At 44.8% G+C, this 21,325-nt stretch overlaps 2 long non-coding RNA genes across 2 annotated transcripts in view; one reads left to right on the top strand and one right to left on the bottom strand.

The window, feature by feature from the left end:
- The window catches only part of LOC144328404 (uncharacterized), a 66,075-nt gene extending 45,116 nt beyond the window's left edge, over nucleotides 1–20,959 (bottom strand). Inside the window, exon 1 of the long non-coding RNA XR_013393615.1 lies at nucleotides 20,831–20,959. This is a non-coding gene — a long non-coding RNA (uncharacterized LOC144328404). The remainder of the gene's footprint in view (nucleotides 1–20,830) is intronic.
- Nucleotides 7,927–17,971, top strand: LOC144328598 (uncharacterized). Its single transcript, XR_013393824.1, has 2 exons — nucleotides 7,927–8,240; nucleotides 17,228–17,971. It is a non-coding gene; the product is annotated as an uncharacterized LOC144328598 (long non-coding RNA).
- Nucleotides 20,960–21,325: the final 366 nt, after the last annotated feature.

The following is a 21,325-nucleotide window of genomic DNA, read 5'->3' as shown; positions in this document are numbered from 1 at the left end:
AAAGCGGCGAGTAAGAGATACAAGTATAAATCCTATTATTTGCTATCAGGCGCGCTCAGCATCACCCCCACCGCACACGTCTTTGGAAACACAGGCCGTAATCTCAACTTGCCTACGCGCCCACTTGTAGGAGCAGACACGTCTGCCAAAAACATTAGAGGCCTGTGTTTCAGTTCCCTGCCACCGCTTTCTCCTCCTCTCTTCCCTGGCAGGATTATGTTTGGGTCTGCTGGGTAGTTCTGCTTGTCAAGAGACAAGCTACTCCTACATATCCCGGTCTGATTTCTAAAGCGAATGTGTGTCTCCGTGTGAGGACGTCTGGAAAATCGTTTAAGGAAACTTCTTTAATAGCTGCAGTTCTTTCTCACTGCTCTCAAAATGGTCACCTCCCCAAGGACAGTGGCAGGAACAACCAATGAAGCAGCTAAATTACTTGATGTTCCATTTAGAACTTGTATTACCCTTGTTTTAAAAGCAGCTGGGTTGGTTGCCAGTTGTCCCCCCTCCCCTCAGCCCCAACTCAAGGTGCTCACATCAGCATTTAAGATTTGGGACCCAATTATCTGAAACAGTGCCTCCTTCCCTACAGATCATTTCAGGTGTTAAGACCAGCAGAGAGTACCTTCTTGGTAGCTTCACTGGCCTCAGAAGTTTGAGGAGTGGCCATGCTGGAGAGCACTTTCTTTGTGGCAAACCCTAAATGGTAGTTTTCCCTCCCCACAAAGAGGTGCCCATGAGACCTTTATTATGAAGTATCCGTTGCATGCTGAAGACGCACCTCTTTACCCTGGCCTTTGACTCTCTCCCGCTCTCTCTACATTAGAGCTCGCTCCCCCCCCCCCCATTTCTTTTGAAATTATTTTATTGTGTTTTCAATAAGTAAACACATTAGCCAAAGAAGTTATCTCTTCAATAACGTATGTCGAAACAATTGCATTACACTTCCCTCACTCAGCAAACAAACATCATAGGCAGAACCACCGTGACAAATAAATTAATTCAAGCAAAACTAAATCCTCCCCCCCCCCCCTCAACCAAATGACTCTTTGGTTCCAAGTGTCGTTAAGAATGAGAATGTCCCATTATGCCTCAGCAGGTAACTGTAGCAAAGCAAGAGCAGCTTAAATGCAAAACATAATACATACGAAAATATATTAAGTCTGTCAAAAGAGTCGTTTACTTTAAAACGTCCAAGGCCTCATATAATGTGGAGATAGGTCATTAGTTTTATCATTAACAAAGGAGATAAAATCATCCCACTCTACTACAAAGTAGTCATTCTTTGCTTGCTCCCTAATTACTTTCAATTTATATTTAAGTTTTTTCCACTCAAGGTACCCTCCAGACTCTCTCATAGCTGTAGTCGAACACTGCGCCCTTTAAATCTTTACAGAATCTCATAATAGTTAAATGAACAGCTTTAAGCAGCTCACCCCATTCCTTTGATTGCATTTGTTTAAAAATGATTTGAATATTGCACTTTTAATATATCCATAACCCACCCTTGGATCTTGTGGGTCCCAGAACAAAAGCAACAACGGAGTAAAAGGAATCAAAAGAAGAAAGAGTAAACAAAAAGGTTATAAAAAGGAAACAGGCAATCCTACAAAAAGCAGCACGTGATTATAGTCTGCAGAATTAATGACATGGTAAAGCTTCCTGTGCATGTTTTGGTTCAGTATGAGACCGGAAGGGCTGTAGCTCATTGGTAGAGCATCCGCTTTGCCTGCCAAAAGTCCCAGGTTCAATTTCTCAATGTCTTCAGGTAGGGGTTGGAGAGACCCCAGCCACATTCACACCATCTATTTAAAGCGCTATGCTACCACTTTGAACAGTTATGGCATCCTCCAAAGAATTCTGGGAGCTGTAGTTTTTTAAGGGTTCTGAGGGTTGCTCAGAGACACCTAGCAACTCTCAGTACCCTCGATGAATGACATCTCCCAGAATTCTTTGGGGGAAGCCATGACGGTTCAGAGTAGTATCGTAGTACTTTAAATTGATGGTGTGAATGTGGCCTAAGTTGCGTAAGTTGGTTTGGTAATTGCAAAGAGCAACAAAACTGAGTACTCCAGCAGCTCAAACGCTCCTGGAAAAGTCTCAAACATTTACATAAATATTCCAAAAGAGGGCCAGCCTAATTAAACAACCTCTCTCTTCCTTATCATTCCTTCTTATGCCCATCGATTTTCTTTTCTTCTTACTCCTACAGATTACACATGAATGTCCCCTGCATACAAAATTACATCCTGGGTCAGATTAATTAAACTCCCTGTTGTGGCCAGTTGATATTTTATAAATTGTTGTTTATCGGGGTTCTCTTTCTTCCTCCTTTCTTGCTACTTCTACAAACAAAACATTTTTTTTATATCTATAAAAAGAGAGACCACCACCAAAAAGAGGCCTGTGGCTTGTATGGAGGTGGGGGAAACACCCCACATGAAATACCCAAATACCTTTTGTCTTTCGAACCGGCTGGAGTTTTGAGCCGTTTGGGGTTCTGAGCTTTTTCTGGCATTATCAGGTTAGAACAGGACAAACACATGAATGCCTGACATCAGCACTAAACCCAGCAGGACGTGTTACTTTTTCATTAGAATCTTTGAGCTTGAGATCAGACACAGGGAAAGATTAAAACAAATATGAATTTAATCAAGGGATTCTACTTTCCTGGTGTGGGAACAGGAACACGCTGACATAAATAGAGGGCTGAGCACCAGGGCATCTAAACCATATCAAAGGCGGCTTGCTTACCACTAACTGCTCAGATGATCCATATCATAACAACAAAAAAGAAAAACAATTATTTATTCTTTTTGATGTTTGTGGCTCAGAAGTAACTTCCTTTTTGAAGAGTGCAAGGTCAAAGCCAAGTTATTGTGTGTTTCTTTTTCCAGGTTTCCCCCCCCTACTTCTTCTTCTTCTCTTCTCTTTTCTTTCGCATGAAACTTTGTCAGCGAGGGGCTGAAAGTTATTAGATTGTATGACCTACATTTGGGATCTGTGCATGGAAGCCAAGAGACGCTGGCTTCTTTTGTGGGTAAAATAACTGGGGGGGGGCTGGGGGGCGGTCTGGGAAGGTGCTAATTGTTAAAAAGAGAAAATGAGGGCTGCAAATTACATCCTTATGGAAAATGAGATGATTAAAAAAAAGAGAGAAAAAAGAGAACAGGGGAGTATATGTTCCGAAATGTAGAAGTCCATAGCCCATCCTTTCCCCCTGAAACATACTGCTGAAGCAATGGGAAGCCAAACCATCGTTTGACCACCTGGGTCCTTCCCTCATGCTCCCATTCTCAAACCTCCCTCTCTCTCCTTCCAAGGGTGTTCTGACAGTTCCCTGGACTTCCTGTGTCATGGGTTGCCTGGATGCAGAAGACTGGTGGGAGGCTGGGGAACCTCTTGCTGTGACTAGCTCCCCTACCCCTTGGTCTCCCAGAACACAGAGAGAAATGAAGAGGGCGGAGTAGAGAGAGAGAAAATGAAGCAGCCTTAGGCTTTCTTAGGTAAGGAACAGCAGGAGGAGCCTTAGAGAGCAGCGAGGAGGCAGGGACCTCCAGTCCTTGAAACTCCTTCACTGATGCAAGATCTATTGGGAAGAATTGCTGTGATCGCTAAGCCTGCACTATTTTGTTTTCTTTGAATAAAGAGTTGACTTCACAGAAGCAATGGGTGTTTTATTGCTGACCTGCTCCTGACATCCTGGTTTGCAACAAACCATAAGCCCTCTTCAGGCATTTCTCCTCTGTGTCCTCTGTGCTAACGCTTGAGGCAGGGGAGAGGAGCATGTTAGCTCCCACCCTTCAACCATCTTGGCGCCCTGTGGAACTTATGAAGAGCCCTGCTGGGCCACAACAAAGGCCCATCTAGCCCAGCGTCCTGTTCTCACCGTGGCCAACACAGTAGGGAGCAAACAGGACCCAAGCACAAGAGCCCTCTCCTCTCCTGTGGTTTCCAGCAACTGGTATTCAGAAGCATACTGCCTCCAACAATGCAGGTAGAACATTGTCATTGTGGCTAGCAGCCATGGACATCCTTATATTGCCACAGAGAGCCTACACCGGCTTTTCTCAATGTTGCCCTGCAGATGTTTTGGCCTACAACTGATTTTGTAAGCTGCTGTGACAGATGTTTTGCCTTAGAGAAGCAAGCTCATAGCAGTATGAGGTAGCCTGGCCACTGGTCAGGGATGATGGGAGTTGTATTGTCCAAGACAGATGGAGGGCTTCAGTTTGAGGAAGGCTGGTCAACACAAATACAGAGAGTTGTAGAAAGTTGACCTCCAGTTCATGAATGTCAACTGTCCCAGCTCGATGGGACAGTAGAGGAAGCAGGTTTGTCCATATTCCCTCTCTCCCAGCATGTTGATTTGACACAAAAGACAAGTGCCTGGGTAGAGCAATAGTTTGGCATTACATCTCAGCTGAGAACGCTATGTTTCTCAGGCAAGCTATTGTTTGTTTGAAGGTGAGAACTGTGAAGCACAGACCAATTCTACTTTGTAGCAAACAATATTTCCCCCCAAACTGGGTGTTAGAAAACCCTATGGTTTGCTGTGAACCAGGTCTGATAGATAGACTGTTGTAGCATGCAAGGGAAGGAGACTGTGTGAGCCCAAGACCTGCTCCTTTTGGTCAAACCATGGTTTGGTGATTTATCCATAATGGCTCAGTTTGGATGTTAATGATTATTTTTAAGTGAGCTCCAGTGACACTACACACATCCTTTATTAAGGTCCCAGGACCCGAAAAAACAATTTCAAAAGCAAAGTACAGAATACGGAAAAGACATTACTAGGCAGTCACTGTGTTTTATGCAAGACATGTGGATTTTTAATTCTTACTACCTCCAAGAGAAAATTTTGCCATGGCTAGGGTTATTTATTTATTTTATCTTCAAGGAGATACTTGAGATGAAAGATAACAGAGTTTCCAAGTAAATTTACCAATAAGGGCTTAATTGATTTGTTCCAGGAACCAGTGACACTGGTTTACGTGGTCCTTGCCCAAAGACAGTGCCAGTACATGTTTTTGTCCCAACTTCTTGGTAGCTGAAGCATACCTATGAATTAAAATGCAGAAAACCCTTCATTTTTATATACAACACAATTAACTTGTCACCACAGTGCTGGAGTGACTGTTGTTGGTGGCTCAGACCTGCCATGACCCTAGGCTCATATTTGTCTTCTCCAGGAGATGAGACTGAGGAGTCAGGAGAAGAGGTGAATTCAGGACCAGCCCCAGAAGTATGTCTACAAGATGAGTTCTTCTCTGGATCAAGGATGTTGCATTGTCATCCTTTGTCTCAGAAGACTCTGTTGGGGGGAGGGGTGGCCTTTACAACCAGGATCTGGCTCCATTTTGTCAGCTCCAACGCCCTGGCTGAACTCCTGGCCTCTGGCTGAACCTTGGCAATGTGCTAGCCATTTCCAGGATATAGCCCTGGGATACGGGAAATGGCTTCTTTGTGCAAAACTGGCTGCCAGTCACCTCATCCTGCACAACTGGAAGGACAGAACATCCTACCCATTCCAAGATCCAGCACACTTATCCATGTGTTCCACCTAGGAACAGAGAGAATTTTAAAAGCAGCTCCAGAAAGATACTTACTATGCTACCCCATACTACAAAGGTAGGGAACCTCAGGCCTGAGGGTCAAATGGGGCCTTTCTATTTGACCCTAGGGAATCTCCTTGTTTCACATCCCTATTTCCCAGGCCATGCCCCTCCCCAGCCATGCTTTGTGCCACCCCATAAGGTCTCTCCCAGCCTTATATGGAGACGCCTGGGATTGGGATTGAACCTGGGATGCTCTACCACTGAGACACAACCTTTCCCCAATTGTGTTTCTATCAGGAAGTGAAGGATAGCCTCCCCTTCAGATCCTGAAGAGCAGGCAGCAGGGAAGGCGACAGGACCTGCGCAGTCCAACAGAGCCCAATGATGCTGATGCCTACCCTGGGACTCTAGGCTGAGGTGTGGAAAGCACACTATGTTAGCTGCTCCAGGGCACTGTGGGAAATTTAAAATGGCAGCCATTCAGCACCCATCAGAGGAGCTGCCCCTGCTCTGCCCCATACCCCAAACCGATCTTGCAGATTGCAATGGAATCACTATGGCTCCTGCTATAGTCAGTCAGTCAGTTATCTCCTGCAGCCAAAGACATTTGCATAAAGATACATTCTCTCCCCCTCCCCCAGCGATATGAAAAGGATTCAAAATAGAAGATGAACATTCCAAAGATTATTTATCATGGCCTTTTGTTATCACCAGAGCAAAGCATCTTAATAGCCATACAGTGCCAGGTCCAGGGTTTTTTTTTGGGGGGGGGGGGCTCTGAGAAGTCACACAGCCTGACCCAGGGGTCAGCAAACTTTTTCAGCAGTGGGCCGGTCCACTGTCCCTCCATCCGCAGGCCGGATTTAGAAGGCAATTGGGCCGGATCCAGCCCCCGGGCCTTAGTTTGCCTACCCATGGCCTGATCATGCTCTCTTGAGGAATTTGCTTCCTCACCACCATAATTACCATCCTCATTTTCCTCACTGTTTCCATCTGCTCCCTTGCCAGGCAGACACTCAATGAACAAGCAAGCAGTGGCATCTATTGTGCCTCCTCCATCTCTCCAGAACTGTTGCCCTGGACCAGAATGAGAGTCAAGCAAGCAGGGTACAACACTGAAGAGCAGGGGCTCCTGTCAACGGGCCCCCTGGAGGGTTGCGGCCCCCTCAGCACATTCCTGACCCTGCCAGTTCCTGATGCTGGTCCTGGATCTTGGCTGACTTCAAATATCTGAAGGGCTGGCCTATTGAAGATGGAGCAAGCTTGTATTCTGCTGCACCAGAGGTAGGAGCTGAACCAATGGAACAAGGAAGGATATTCCAACTAAACATGAGGAAGAACTATCTGATGGTAAGAGCTGTTTGGCAGTGGAACAGACTCCCTCAGAAGGTGGTAGACTCTCCTTCGTTGGAGTTTGGGTGGCCATCTGTCAGGGATTATTTAGCTGTGGTTACTGCATGGTGGGGAGTTGGACCGGATGACCCTTAGGGTCCCTTCCAACGCTGCACCCCTTGAAGAGATGACAGCTTCCTCTGCCAACCCTAAGTCAAGTGAAGAGGACCATTGCAGGCACCAGGACAACTGGCATCTTGTACTCCTGAATGCCCACAATGGGCTGCTGGGTTCCGGAAGCTTCCAAACAGCCATCAAGCTCTTAGCTCAACCAGCCACAACCAAAATGTTAAGCTCACATGGGGGCAACCAGTATTCAGTGTGCCATTAAATGCAGTTCTAAAGGTCAACCAGTCTCCAGTTTCTCATTTCAGCTCGTGTTCACTGCTCAAAACACATTGCAAGTATTTATTTGTGCAAGGAGGATGAACTTAAGCATTTTAAGGAGGCAAAAACCCCAAAACAACCGCAATATCAGCCAGCCCTTTATCTGTAGAAGAAAGGTGTACTTCTTCAGATCGAGTGCCACATCGAATAAACACAACTGTCGTCAAATGTCATGAACATCTGAGGACAACATCATTCAGTGTGGCAATGCAGGCAGACTAAGGAAAGAGGTTCTTAAAAAAACAAAAACAACAACAACCCAAAACAGCCCATAACAACCCCTAAAATCAAAGCCAAGACCTCATTATTAACATTGCCGCTGGCAAGGTGAGTGGAGAACACAACCTCTTCCTTCTTTCCTTTACATGCACACTGGTAATTATGCAAGGGACACTGTCTTAAGATGATTTTAAAAAGAGGTGCTTTCATTGTTTTTCGCTTCATACAAGGTTAAGGGTTCTTTGGGTCAAAATATTCTGCCTCAGCATCTCTTCACTGCATCAGTCCTTTTTCTTTCTGGGGTGGGGTGGGGATGGGGGGGAGAAGAGTGGGGGCTGGAAACACCCAGAGCCATAATTTGTCTTAGAATTCCTTTTGAAACGCTACAAGAAAGACTAACCACTGCTCTTTTCCCTCTGTTTCTTATTCCCGCAATCCCTTTATCTGGCTTTCATTTCCAGGCTCGCTTGGCCTCTTTTGTAGGAGAGACTTCAGGGAGCCCAAGTCACTTTCGCAGCCCCTGTGATGTTCGGGAAGATTAAAAAGCGGCTTTGAAGCTTTAACAGCACTCTGTAAGCCCCGTTGGTACAGGACCTCAGAAAGACCCAAGCCATCTGGCAAACTGACATAAAGACGACGCAAAGTGATTGAAACAGTTTCTTCAAAGCGACAATGGCCGGCTGGCAGGTTTGTTGATTTGGGTTTTTTTTTGTCTTTTATGTGTCACCCTCAAAAAAAAAAAAAAAAAAAAAAAAAGTTGCAAGAACACCTAGGCAATCGCAGAGAGAGAGAGAGAGAGACAGAGAGAAACGATTGGTGCAATCTGCTTCCACAAGTTTCTATTACCAGAAGCAAAAGAGGGTACTCGGGGAAGTCACTGAAAGCAATCCGGTGAAACACTAATGAATTTAACCTGAGGCGGTCTGTTTGGTAATTATATAATTAAACACTTCATTTGGAATTTCTAAAGCTTTTGCAGGGAAGAACAGCACTTCCTATTTACCGAATCCGGTTTTGACAGCTTAAGCTGGCGCGCGCGCATACACACACACACACACACAGAGAGGAAGGGGGGACATGTACAGGGGGGCAGAAAGGGAAGTTGTTTCATCTGAGGACAAAATGATTTGGAAGATAAGAAGCCGTCACTGTGCGCCTAATTGCAATTGTCTCGTTTTAATAACTGGCGACATAAATATCTCCAATCAGAACATTTCCTCGCAATGTCAGAATACAATGATTGATACGTCTAAAGAAGAAGGAGAAGAAAGGAGGGAGAGGGGGAGAGAGGGAGAGATGCTCTGATCTGCGACTACATGAAACGCGTTTGTTGTTTTTCCCTGGGTGATGTCAAACATTCCTAGGGAGAGAAAAGATATTAAAAAGACGAATTTACATATTATTGATACTGTCAATCTTTGTTACTGGGCTCTAATGCGCTAGTAACAGGGAATGAGAGATGTAAACGAGGCGTGTCTAGCCCACTGGGGAAGCACCACGGAGATGGCAGGTTTGGGAGGACAGTTGAACTCAGCCGGATTTCCACCAGATCAGATGTGGCTTGCAGTGGAAGCTTCCCTGAACTCTTGCAAATCTCCAAAACTGCAGTCTTACGAAGCCAGGAAAAACAAACGCCAACCCATTCACCCAACTACCCCAGTAATCCTGGCCATGGCTGCTATAGTAATCTATACGATGAAGAGTTTAAAACAGGTGTAACCATTTTGCTGTGCTCCTGAGGTCACCTTTTGGAGTGGCAGGAGAGGCCCAGCGATGGCTGAATCTGTCGATTTCGGTTTCTTATTTCTCCAGTCTTAAATTCACGTCTCCACATTTCCACATCAGTTTGCTTTTTTTAAAAAAAGTCCTCATGAAAATCCGCCAGTATTTTAGTGCGAATTTCTCCTAATATACACATTTTTGCAAAGCAAATTCCCCTAAGTCGTGTATGTTATTTTCACTAGCATCTGCACTTATCTGCATACTTTAGTATATTGGGCGGTGTGCAGTTAAGATTTACTCAGAGTAGTCCCCTTAAAAATAATGAGCATGAGAAAGTTAAATTGTTAATTTCAGTGGGTCTACTCTGAGTAAAACGGCATACCACCCGGTGTCCTTTTCGTATAGTATCGGCTTTGCCTTCAAATGCAAACTGAATCTAGTTTCTTGTCTATACCTAAGGAGGCCATCACTGCCCCCCTCTCATTCTGCCACTCCCTTTATATCTCTGTGGTCCTCTTCTTTCCCACCCAAAAACCTGCCAGGGGAGAGACAGACCACTCTGTCCAGATAGGAAGTTAGGGAGCTGCATTATGCTGAGGTCTTTCTAGGCCAGTGGTGCCATCCACCCCATTAAGCCTCAAAGCTTGATTCTGAAAACTAACAGCTCATCTTCAGTGTGAAGACTCTCCCTAAGCACCTGGGTTTAGCAATCAATCCCTCTGGGGAACTCTGGGAATGGTAGCTCTGTGAGGCGAATGGGGGTTTCCTAACAACTCTCAGCACCTTTAATAAATTTCAGCTCCCAGAATTCGTTGGGGGAAGCCATGCCTGTTTCAAATGGTATCATAGTGCTTTAAATGTATGGTGTGAATGTGGCAATTGCCTCAACGCCTAACGTGCCCTCTTGGCTCTCTTTTTGGAAGGCATGGTGGACAAAATTATTGGTGCAGTTCTAGTCCAAAGCAATGGTACTGGGCAAGAAAGTGGGCACTCCTGCGAATAGACTGAGGTTACTCACACCGGCAGGTCTGCTGGAGCATCCTTGGGGATTACGTCTGCCAGCCCGATTCACTGGCCAACTCAAGCTTGCATGCCTCCTCAGTTGTCAGGTCTACCACACCCTCAGTGGGCAGAGCTGGTGCTAACTCCATCAATTCTCTCCACCATTGGGAGGTCAGGCTGTGTTGTGGTCAGGATGTTGCTCGACAGTCTCAGTAGTCTCATCCCAATTCTCCACCTCCTCTGACCAATCTTGCCAAGAGGTTTCCATGGGGCTCATGACAAATAGCTACACTGATGTATGAAATTTCATGGGACTCCAAACTGCACCTAGTAAAAGGCAATAAACCTTACATCTTGTAAAGACTTGTGGTTTTTTTGTTTTTGTTTTTTTGACCCAAGAGATCAGACCCATTTTTTGGTGCATGAATCCCCTTGATCTCTTTTATTTGCCTTTCCATGCTTTTATATGCTTTTATACTGTTGTTTTATACTGTTTATTACAGTCATACCTCGGGTTACAGACACTTCAGGTTGCGTTTTTTCAGGTTACAGACTGCCAAAACCCGGAGTTACTGGAATGGGTTACTTCTGGGTTTCGGCGGTCACACATGCGCAGAAGCGCTAAATCGCGCTTTGTGCATGCGCAGAAGTGCCAAATCGCAACCCACGCGTGCACAGACGTGGGTTGCGAATGCTGCAGGTTGCGAACGTGCATCCCATACGGATCACGTTTGCAACCTGAATGTCCACTGTATTGGCTTCAGCTTATATTTTTGCTTCACTGGATCTTGTTTTCATATTGTACATAGTGTACGCCACTCTGAGATTTTTGAAATATAAAAAAGTCCAGAAATACTTTCAAATAAATAATAAAGGACATGGTTAGGACTTGCCACGTAACGGCGATAATATAATTCTGTGGGTGAGAAATCTTTAGTTTGAACCTTTCCCCTCCTACAACAGAACACAGTTGCAATGCGCTAAGGGAGGAGGGGAGAAAATGTTCTGTCGCTTTCCGTGTCAAAGCGAGGGGAGAAATATTAAGCGTGGAGTTGCGATCATTATGATGAGGTGCTGGAGAGGTTTCCTCTCTCATTTCCTCTCTCCCCGTTGCTTTCATTCCTTGCACTCCTCTGATCTTGATATCGCTAGCAAAGCCGCCTCTCTCCCTGCCCTTTCCTGCTCTGGACTGCCCTCCTAGTCCTGCAAATCAACACAACTAAGCTGAGAGATTGTCAGAGAGTCCTTTGCTAGAGAGCAGTGCTCTTACCCATCCTTCCTCCACCTCCGCCACCCGCCCTCCCCAGACTGCAAAATACCTTGTTATAGCAAGACCTTTGTCATGAAAACTGGAGAAACTGCCTTCTGTCTCTCTGGTGGGCATGGAAATAGGCACAGCAGAAGCTGATCAAAAGAGGCAACTTGAGGGAGGAAAGCAGATTCTTCTTAAAAACAACAACAGCCATTGCCCCGTACTTCCTTCTTGCAAAATAGCCGCAATGCACAGTCTGTTTATCACAGCTTACTGTGCTGTGTTATGTGTGCCCAGTTCCATGCTGGGCAACTTGGGCTAACATGCCTGCCAACTGCAGCTGCTGGGGGACTGCTGGGATCCAGAAGTTGCTCTAGGGAGGAGAGCTGAAGAGTCAAGTCAAGAGTCAGAGTAAGGCCACATTCACACCACATGCTTAAAGCGGCATTATGCCACCTTAAGCAGTCATGGCTCCCCGCAAAGAATCCTGGGAACTGTAGTTTGTTAAGGTTGCTGAGAGTTGTTACGAGACCCTCCTCTCACAGAGCTACAATTCCCAGAGAGGTTTAACGCTTAATCCCTCTTTATAGGCAACTCCCTGATGTGAGGTCAGAAAGATCCAGGTATCAGAAAGCTTCCGGTGAATGGAAAATAGGGCACCTCTGTTCTAAATATGCATTGCAAATATTTGTAAATACATCGCAGTTGTGCATTGTATATTGGTATTACAGGCAACAACCGATTAATGTGTGCCTGAAAGGTGTGAGACTGCGCACACACTCATGGCGCAAACTCAGAAATGACCTGAAACGATAAATCAACACATCACTAAAAGGGCGTAACAAGGTGGGGAACGCTTATAAGCGCTCCACCAACACATACAGGGGCTGGAAACAGAAATGGCCATCCACTGTATATAAAATAAACTCTATACCAAGATGGGAAGCTGCATGGTGACAGAGTGCTATCTGAGATGGTTAAGAAGGTGAAATCACCCTGCGAGCCATTTTAAAAGCTCGGTTCCAGGTTGTATGTGTCAGGGGGTAAATAGATGCATGGCATTCCTATGGTGAAGAGGAGCTTCATCCCTGAAAATAATTATTTCAAAAATGGCTTAAGGGTCATGATAAGTAACAAACTTAAAGCCCCAAAAGGTTAACAATTATTTGTGGATCTACAAACAATGAGGAAGGGTAACAAATAGGAACAGAGAAGAAGAGATTTCTGGGCAGATTGCAGAGATTGCTTGTAGAATTTATAGAGGATCCAGGGTGTCATTGGGAAAGGGGAGTATCTGCTTTGCAAGCAGAAGGTCCCAATTTCCATCTCCAGGCCAGGCTCTGAGAGACGCCTGGCTCAAACTCTAGAGCAGGGGTCAGCAACCTTTTTCAGCTGTGGGCCGGTCCACCGTCCCTCAGACCATGTGGTGGACCAGACTATATTTTGAAAAAAAGATGTGAACGAATTCCTATGCCCCACAAATAACCCAGAGATGCACTTTAAATAAAAGCACACATTCTATTCATGTAAAAACACGCTGATTCCCGGACCATCTGTGGGCCGGACTGAGAAGGTGATTGGGCTGCATCTGGCCCCCGGGCCTTAGGTTGCCTACCCCTGCCCTAGAGAGCCATTGCTAGTCAGTGCAAAGAGTACTGGGCTTAGATGGACCAATGCTCTGAATTGGTGCAAGGTAGCTTCCTATGTAATCCTGGAATGAAGATCTGCCAGCTGAGGGGCTTTAGGATTCTGCCCCATTGCATAGGCAGAACAGCAGATACACCCGTGCAGTGGGGAACGTGCTGCAGAACGACCCAAACATGCCAACCAAATGGCTGAAATGGGGGGGGGGGGGCAGAGTTGCATGCAAGACCCAAGAACACTCAGTGAGACCATGGCACCATCTAGCTCAGTATAGTCTACACTGACTGGCAGCAGCACTCCGGGATTTCAGCACCCATCTCTCCCACCCCTTCCTAGGGATCGAACCTTCTGCATGCGAAGTGTGTGCTCTACCACTGACCCACAATCCTTCCTCACATGTGTCCCATCCCAGATTGTAAGTCCTTTGGGGCAGAGACCTGTTTTCCTTTACTTTGGAAGAGTGTCATGCAATTTCATCATGCTGCATAAACAAAAGAAATAACAGTACTGTACAGCAAAGAAGGTATTTCAGACAAAACAACGCCCTCCATGAAACTGCATGGGTCTCCACTCTCTCTCTCTCACACACACACACGCACACACACACAGAGTCAATAGTTGAAATTAATCTGTGTGGTGTGTTCAGAGCTATTTCCAGGGCCTGGAGCATCTGTGGCAATTAATCCCCTCTAAAAGAAACTGACGCTCAAAGGAATTCACACTGCGGTGAAGTCTTACACATGTTACAATGTCAACTATGAATTTCCAAAGCTCAGATTCTTCGCTGCTTTCTGGTATGTAAACCAACCAAAGACTGCATGACTGTCTTCCACACTAGTGCAATGATGATGCGTCTAAGTTTTTGACAGATTATCTCTTTGGGCTTCTACATACCATTAGTGAATGTATGTTTAACCCTATTTTAGCCTGCATGCAAAAGTCTGCCAGGCCCCCATTGAAAATTTATAGTAAACACAGGTCCTGCTTTCTCAATACAGTGGTACCTCGGATTACCGTACATAGGCTTCAGGTTACATACACTTCAGGTTACAGACTCCGCTAACCCAGAAATAGTACCTCCGGTTAAGAACTTTGCTTCAGGATGAGAACAGATATCGTGCTCCGGCGGCGCGGCAGCGGGAGGCCCCATTAGCTAAAGTGGTGCTTCAGGTTAAGAACAGTTTCAGGTTAAGAACGGACCTCCGGAACGAGTTAAGTACTTAACCCGAGGTACCACTGTACAATGTATTCCCAGAAAATCATTCATTAAGTGAGCTGACAATTTCTATTATTTCCTATCGAAACATTCCTAATCTGTGATTTGCCTGATTTTTCCCTCCCTGCCTGCATGGTTTCTGCCCCAAATTGCTGTAGCCAACTGGCAAAAGACAAACAAAGGAAAAACCAATTTGCCCAATTTCTCCTATTTCTCCTATTCCCTGATTTGTCTGATCTCCCTCCCTCCCTGGTTTCTGCCTGAAATGGCTGCCATTGACCAGCACAGCAAGTAAGGAAGTGGGCAAACTCCAGCTGTTCGAATATCTGAATCAGCCATTCGTGTAGAAAGGTTTGGGAATAATTATTTGTGCATGGATAACTGAAATTTCACATAACAAGTGCTCTGATAGTGGGACCTGTGTACAATATCCAGACCACGAGGCTTAGCTGTTGTGTAAGCTATGGTTTGTTTAAGAACTATGGCTTGTTTCTCCAAAGTTTGTCTTGTTTTGCAGCTGTTCTTGCCTTATGAAGACTGTGATTTGGTGAGAGTCTGGGAGTGGGTGGTCAAACAAACCATGGTTAAGGAAGCATGCTGGGTTCACACATAACATCAAGCTATAGTTAAAACAAACCAAAGTGCACAAACCAACAACAATACATTGTCACCAGTAAACAAACCATAGTGTACTGCAAAGTTCACACAGAATGCTAAGCCATGGTTTAATAACCCATAAACAATGGTTTAGCATTATGTTTTTACCAGGCACACAGGTGTGAGTTTTTTTAGGGGTGCCAAGCAGCTTTGCCCTGTGTGTGTGTGTGTGAGAGAGAGAGAGAGAGAGAGACAGAGAGAGAGAGAGAGAGAGAGAGAGAGAGAGAGAGAGAGAGAGAGATGATAACCATACTAGTGTCTGATATGCTGTTGCTGTTGTTGTTAAATGGAGTAAGAGTGTAGTCCAATTTCCAGGAAAGATTTCAAATAGCTGTCAAATAACTCAATAAATTAATTTGCACAAAATGTGGAGCAGCTGCACATGACAGGTCATTGTTTCTGAGAGTGACCAGAAGAGGTTGTCTTGCTGGTGATCAAGCTTAGCTTTTGCTGAGTTTTACATTTGAGACTGCAGTTGAGGGACCACATGTCTGAATGTTTCCCCATATTAGAACTTAAAAAAGAAAACTGCTCTGGGCATGAAAAAATATTCCACTGACCTAAAGAGTAAAAGGTGTAAAGCTGTTCTGTTTTTGAATCTGGCAGTGTTATCCACCACTGAACTATGCCTCTCTGGAGAAGATTCTCAGTTCATAGCACATTCTTTCCATGAAGAAGGTTCTAGGTTTAATTTCTGTCCTCCCCAGGTGGGACTGGGAAAGACCCTTGTCTGAGATCCTGGAAAGCCATTGCCCGTAGGTGTAGACCAGGGTGCCCTCCAGTTGCTGTTGGACTCCAACTACCACCATCCCTGTCCCTTGGTAATATCAATTGGAGATGCTGGGAGTTGGTGTCCAACAACATCTGGAGGGTGCAATGTTGGCTACCCCTGATGGAGACAATACTAAGCAAGATGGACCAATGGTTTGATGGCGTTATGTAGCCTCCTCTATTCCTCTGCCTCCCTTGGAAGGAGAGCCTGCACATTCCTACCAACTTGGAGATTGAGCCTGCCACGTTGAGGTTATTAGCATCATGCCCTGACCACCTGAACTACCTGTGCAACTGGCAGGGATGCACCCAGGGGTTGGTCAGGTTGGTCCCCGCCAAGGATGCAGGTCCAAGAGGGCACAAAAATTGTGAAGGACAAGCTGGTGATTGCCAAGGGCGCAAGGGATTGGGATGCAGATACTGCTCCTTGCCAGGGGTCCCAGGGAGCCTAGGTACACCTCTGAACTGGTTTAGAGTTTCCTGAGCAGAAGGTGTGGCTTCCACCTTTGAATCTCAAACCCTCTCCTCTTAGCACAGCTTATGAACGCCGAGAAATAAATAGGCAAAATGTGGGGTTTTTTTTTAATCTCCTCTAACTTTTTAATATAAAAAAGTTTTGATTTCTCCATTATTTCCCAAATAAGTGATTTTGCCATAATTAAGTAAAACGGCAACCTTAGCAAATAGCTTTATCACTGGATAAACTCAAAGCCAACGACTACAGAGACTCCTCATAAAACAACTGTTTGAAAGACTATTTCTTCCCACTTTAATAACTCAGCAGCTTAGCCGAGCTCTTAACAAGTTCCAGGGTTATTAAATAATCCAGCAAGTTACATTATCTGAAATAGAAATCCACATTTCATTAATGCGGAAATGCTGAATGCGACGGGTCCATTTTTCCTTTGCATATTACACCACCAAGTGGATGGAAGAATAAGGAGATAGAAGGCCATTCACCGGCATCCTCTAGAGACACGAATGAGACAGAGGAGCTGTACAGTGAGGAAGGTGGATTCTTAAAAAATAAAGATAAACAAGACTCCCACTGAGGCACAACATATGTTTGGTTGGCCATCTCATAACATCTCGCCAGTCGTGAATATAATGCTTCATATGGGTTTCCTTCCTCTGTTTCCAAACAGGGTCTTAATACAAAGCAGGTATTGGGGGACCTTTGGCCTTCCAGATTTTGCTGAACTACAACTCCCATCATCTGTGGCCACTGGCCATGCTTGCTAGGGCTGATGGGAGGTGTGCTAGATCAGCAGATCTCCTGTACTGGTTGGGTTACTGGATTAGCTGATCTTCGAGGTCCCACTAACATTGTGACTCTATGGGCCCAATTCAGGAGACCCTAATTCCTAAGGCAAGCTCTGATTTTGATTCTCTTCTTTTTGCAAAAAAAAGGAAGTCGATTATACAAGATGCAGATTGATGGTAAGCATCCACTGAAAGTGGCAACTCAACCGACAGAATGGCTTCCGTTAATCGCATAACTTCCACGGTGGAAAGACATGTGTATCGGTTATTCATGGCTGCGAGAGAATGAAGCAGGATTACATTCCACGCACCCCACCTCTCCCACCCGTCACAATAATCTCCGTTTCTTCATGGCTAATGACTCGCCGTTTGTTTGCAAATGGGATTTGAAGCTCCATAGTACTCCAACCTAAAATGCGAACAATGAGGATGGGGGGAAACGCTGGAGAAGAAGTGTATGGAAAAAGGAAGCCTCTCACACACACACAGCAGCCGGTGGTGGAAACAAACCTGCCTGTGCTTTGCTAGGTACGCTTAATAGTATTATTAGAAAAGAGTTTCCCCAACATCCGTAGTTAAAAATGCGCACCTGCAGAACACCTTCAGAACGGATGGCTAAGAATACATTTCCAAATGCTACAGGTGCTTCAGCACTGGGCATTTATTGTCCAACAGCCACACTATGTTCACTCACTATTTACATGTCATCTGCATGACGTAGGAATGTATCAGGCCTACGGGTGGAAGAACGTGTCAACTTTGGTTTCACTCAGTTTCTCATTTTTCCAGTCTCCAGTTCCCCACATTCCCGTATCAGTTTCCACTTGGCAGAAAAATCCTCATCACTATTTCAGTGTGAATTTATCCTAATAAACACATTTTTGTGTGTAATGTTGCCTAATATACACTTTTTTTTTTGCAAAGTGATATCTCCAAAAACAATGCACTTTTCTTTGATATTTTCACTAATATACACATCTTTATGAACACTTTACCCTGGTATATACATTTTTTTGTACACATCACTTGAATGCAGAAAAGCATTGCAAAATTTGGAGAGGTGCAAATGTTGAAGGACAGCTACTTTTCAGTTCATGCATTGTGTTGAGAAATGTGAAAGAGGTAGCTTCTCCTTTAAATGCAAACTTAATCTAATTTCTCCGCCATTCCTGATTCAGGTCGTAACTGTACTTTACACAGTGCACCCACCCAGGCCTGCAGAGCTGAAAAGCAACTTGCCTGCTTAGCTATGTAGGCATCTCCTATAGAAATGTCACAAACCTCTAGCTGTGTGTGCAGTCTGCTCCTCCCTGCCACCTGAACACATCACTCTGCAAGTGTCTATCCAGTTCATTGTGGCATAAGCTGTCACAGGCAATGACAGTCTTCATCAAATGCATGTCACATCTGCGACAAAACAGGACCACCAAGCGTTTATCGTGTGCCTTGAAGAACCTTTAGTTGCTCAGAGATTTGCCAGTTTCATTACAAGTCCTGTACAGATCAGTAAGTCCTTGTTCTAAATAAAAATCAATGTGTGATCTTAGCTACCTCTCGCGTAAAGCTAAGTTTGACAAAAGGGGGAGGGATGAGAGAGAGAGAGAGCGAGAGCGAGAGAGAGAGAGCGCTCCCGCTTTTCAGCACACAATGTCTTGTTATGCTGCCGTCTGATGAAATCCAAAACCTGGAAGGCATTATGCTAGTTGTCACCTACAGGTATTTAAAATGTATAGATTTCTGCTACAGTGGATTCAGGTTTTGTTGCTGTTGAAAGGAAACCACTGTATACAAAAAGGAGGGGAAAGGGGATTTCGGTCAGGGTAAGTATTCCAGCTTTCTCATGTTTACATCTGTGGCATTACTTAATGCATTGTGTTCAAGTAGACCAGTGAAGATGGGGGGGAAGACGTGGAGCCCTGGTGGATCAAACCAAAAGTCCATCTAGCCCAGTGTATTTTGTTTCCAACAGTGGCCAATCAGATGCCTTCAGGAAGTCTAGAAGCAGATCGTGGAGGCAATATTCCTCTTTTGCTGTTGCTGCCAAGCAGACAGGTTGGGTCTGCAACGTTGCAGCGTGAAGAGCTTCTGCTTAAGGTTTCAGCCAGCAACAGTGCCTTCCTGGGAAAATAGGAAGCTGCCTGATAGTGAGTCAGACCACTGGTCCATCTAGCTCAGCATTGCCTACATGGCCCAGCAAAGGTTCTCCAGGGTTTCATAGAGGGAGTCTTTCCCAGCCATACCAGAAGATGCCAGGATTGAACTAGGGACTTTTCGCATGCAAGGCAGATGCTCTTCTCCATAACATGCAATGGGGAACATAGGAAACTGCCTTACACTGAATAAAACCCATTGGAAGTCCAAAGGTTCTCTACCCCTGCTTTAAGCAGATATGGGGTCTCCCACCTGCTCTACTAGCTTGGAACATTTTATGTGGAGTTGCCAGAGATTGAGCCTAGGGCATAGGAGCCAATTCCTAGGGACCGAGGGGGCTTCGCCTTCCCCCAATAAAATATTGCACTGCCATTCAAATGGTCGGCATGCACCATGTCATGTGATCGATTATGCAGGGCAGCCCCACCCCCCAATATTTTATTCAAGTTGGCACCGCGAGCCTTGAGTCTTCTGCATGCAGACTATCTGCACTACCCCTGAGACATCAGCCTTTTTTCATCACAAGGCACTTCTGGGTATGCGCCAAGGAACTCAGTATGATAGTTACCAAAATTCTGGGGCAATGTGGTATGATTAATATTAATTAAATTTCTATACCGCCCTTCACCCCAAGATTATAGAGTGGTTTACAATATAAAAATACATGACATACTAACAAACAAACAAAAACAACCTGCTCCCCATAGTTTAAAAGAACATAGATTGCTTAGTTAGCCAAAGGCTTGGGAGAAGAGGAATGCTTTTGCCAGGTGCCTAAAGATATATAACAAAGGAACACAGGTGAGCAAGGATGAATGGGCTTAAAGGGGGGTGGGATGCAGAAAGTTCATGAAAAGTAAACTGTACACTAGGTTCAATTTATAAAAGTATCTATGAGTTGCATATTGGCTCAAAAAGAGCCTCCAAGACGACTTATGATTTGAAGACTTTAACCTAAAAACTTTAAAATAATCTGTTCTTATCCAGACGAACAGATCCAGACGAAAGAGCAAGCAAGCAAAAACTCACCCAGAAATCTTATCTATTTCCCACAGAATTGATTTGGTAATACTTGTATATTGCTTTACACTTAAAAAAGAATTCTCAAAGAAATTTACAATGCACTTAATTCAAGAAAACCGCTCATAAGCCACTTAGAAGTTTTATTACAATCAAAGGGCATACAAATTAAGTTTGTATTTACCTTTTATAAAATTTATAAAATTATAAAATTAAAAATTATAAAATAAAATTTACCTTTTATAAATTTGAAGTAAATGAATGAAAACACGAATGCACCATATAAATCGCTTACTGTGTGTCCCCACACCCCCTTTTGGAAACCCTAGAACTTAACTCCTATCCCCAAACCAAGCTTCCTTTCAGTTGCAGTCTGATATGATCATAACCTAGAATTCAGAAAATAAGATTTTAATATACCATTAAAAGACCCTCCTTGAAATATGGCAACCCTAACAAATTAAAGCTCTTGTCAATATGGATAGGCACATATCCATGCAAGATAAATGATTATATATAATTGTATATGTTATATAAATATAATTTTAGCCATCTATCTTTTATATAATTGAGTCTCACCTTTGAACAGGGAAGCGGGGAAGAACAAGGCTCAAACGGCGACTGCGCCGCTGTAGTGGCGCCCTGGAGCCGCCAGGGGACACCATTCATCTTCCCAGGCACTTTACTAGTGTCGCTCTCTGCCCCAGTCTCTTCCTTGTCCTTTTTTCTTCCTCCTCTCCCCTTCCCCTTAGATTCGGGCCCATGAGCTAGAATTATAGAAGGGCACACAACTTCGGCTTCCGAGTTCTGTTACTTTTTTCCCCTTTGGCTTTATCTAAACTGTTATACTGTATGTCACGTTGTCAAAGCGCAACTGGTCTCTGTGGGAACTTTGAGCAGAGCCACTGAAATTAATGGACTAAGTCATGCCCCTTAACTTCAGCGGAGATACTGTGAGTAGGACGAGAGCTGGCTACTGCTACCGTTGCGCGGGGGAGGTGGGGTGGCGGATAAAGGGAAGAGCGAGGCAGGGACATGCGGCTTTTTAAACGGAGCTCCGCCCAAACCCTCGTT

This window comes from Podarcis muralis, chromosome 7 (assembly GCF_964188315.1).
Source record: "Podarcis muralis chromosome 7, rPodMur119.hap1.1, whole genome shotgun sequence".
Classification (NCBI taxonomy): domain Eukaryota; kingdom Metazoa; phylum Chordata; class Lepidosauria; order Squamata; family Lacertidae; genus Podarcis; species Podarcis muralis.
This window is presented reverse-complemented; position numbering and strand designations above follow the sequence as displayed.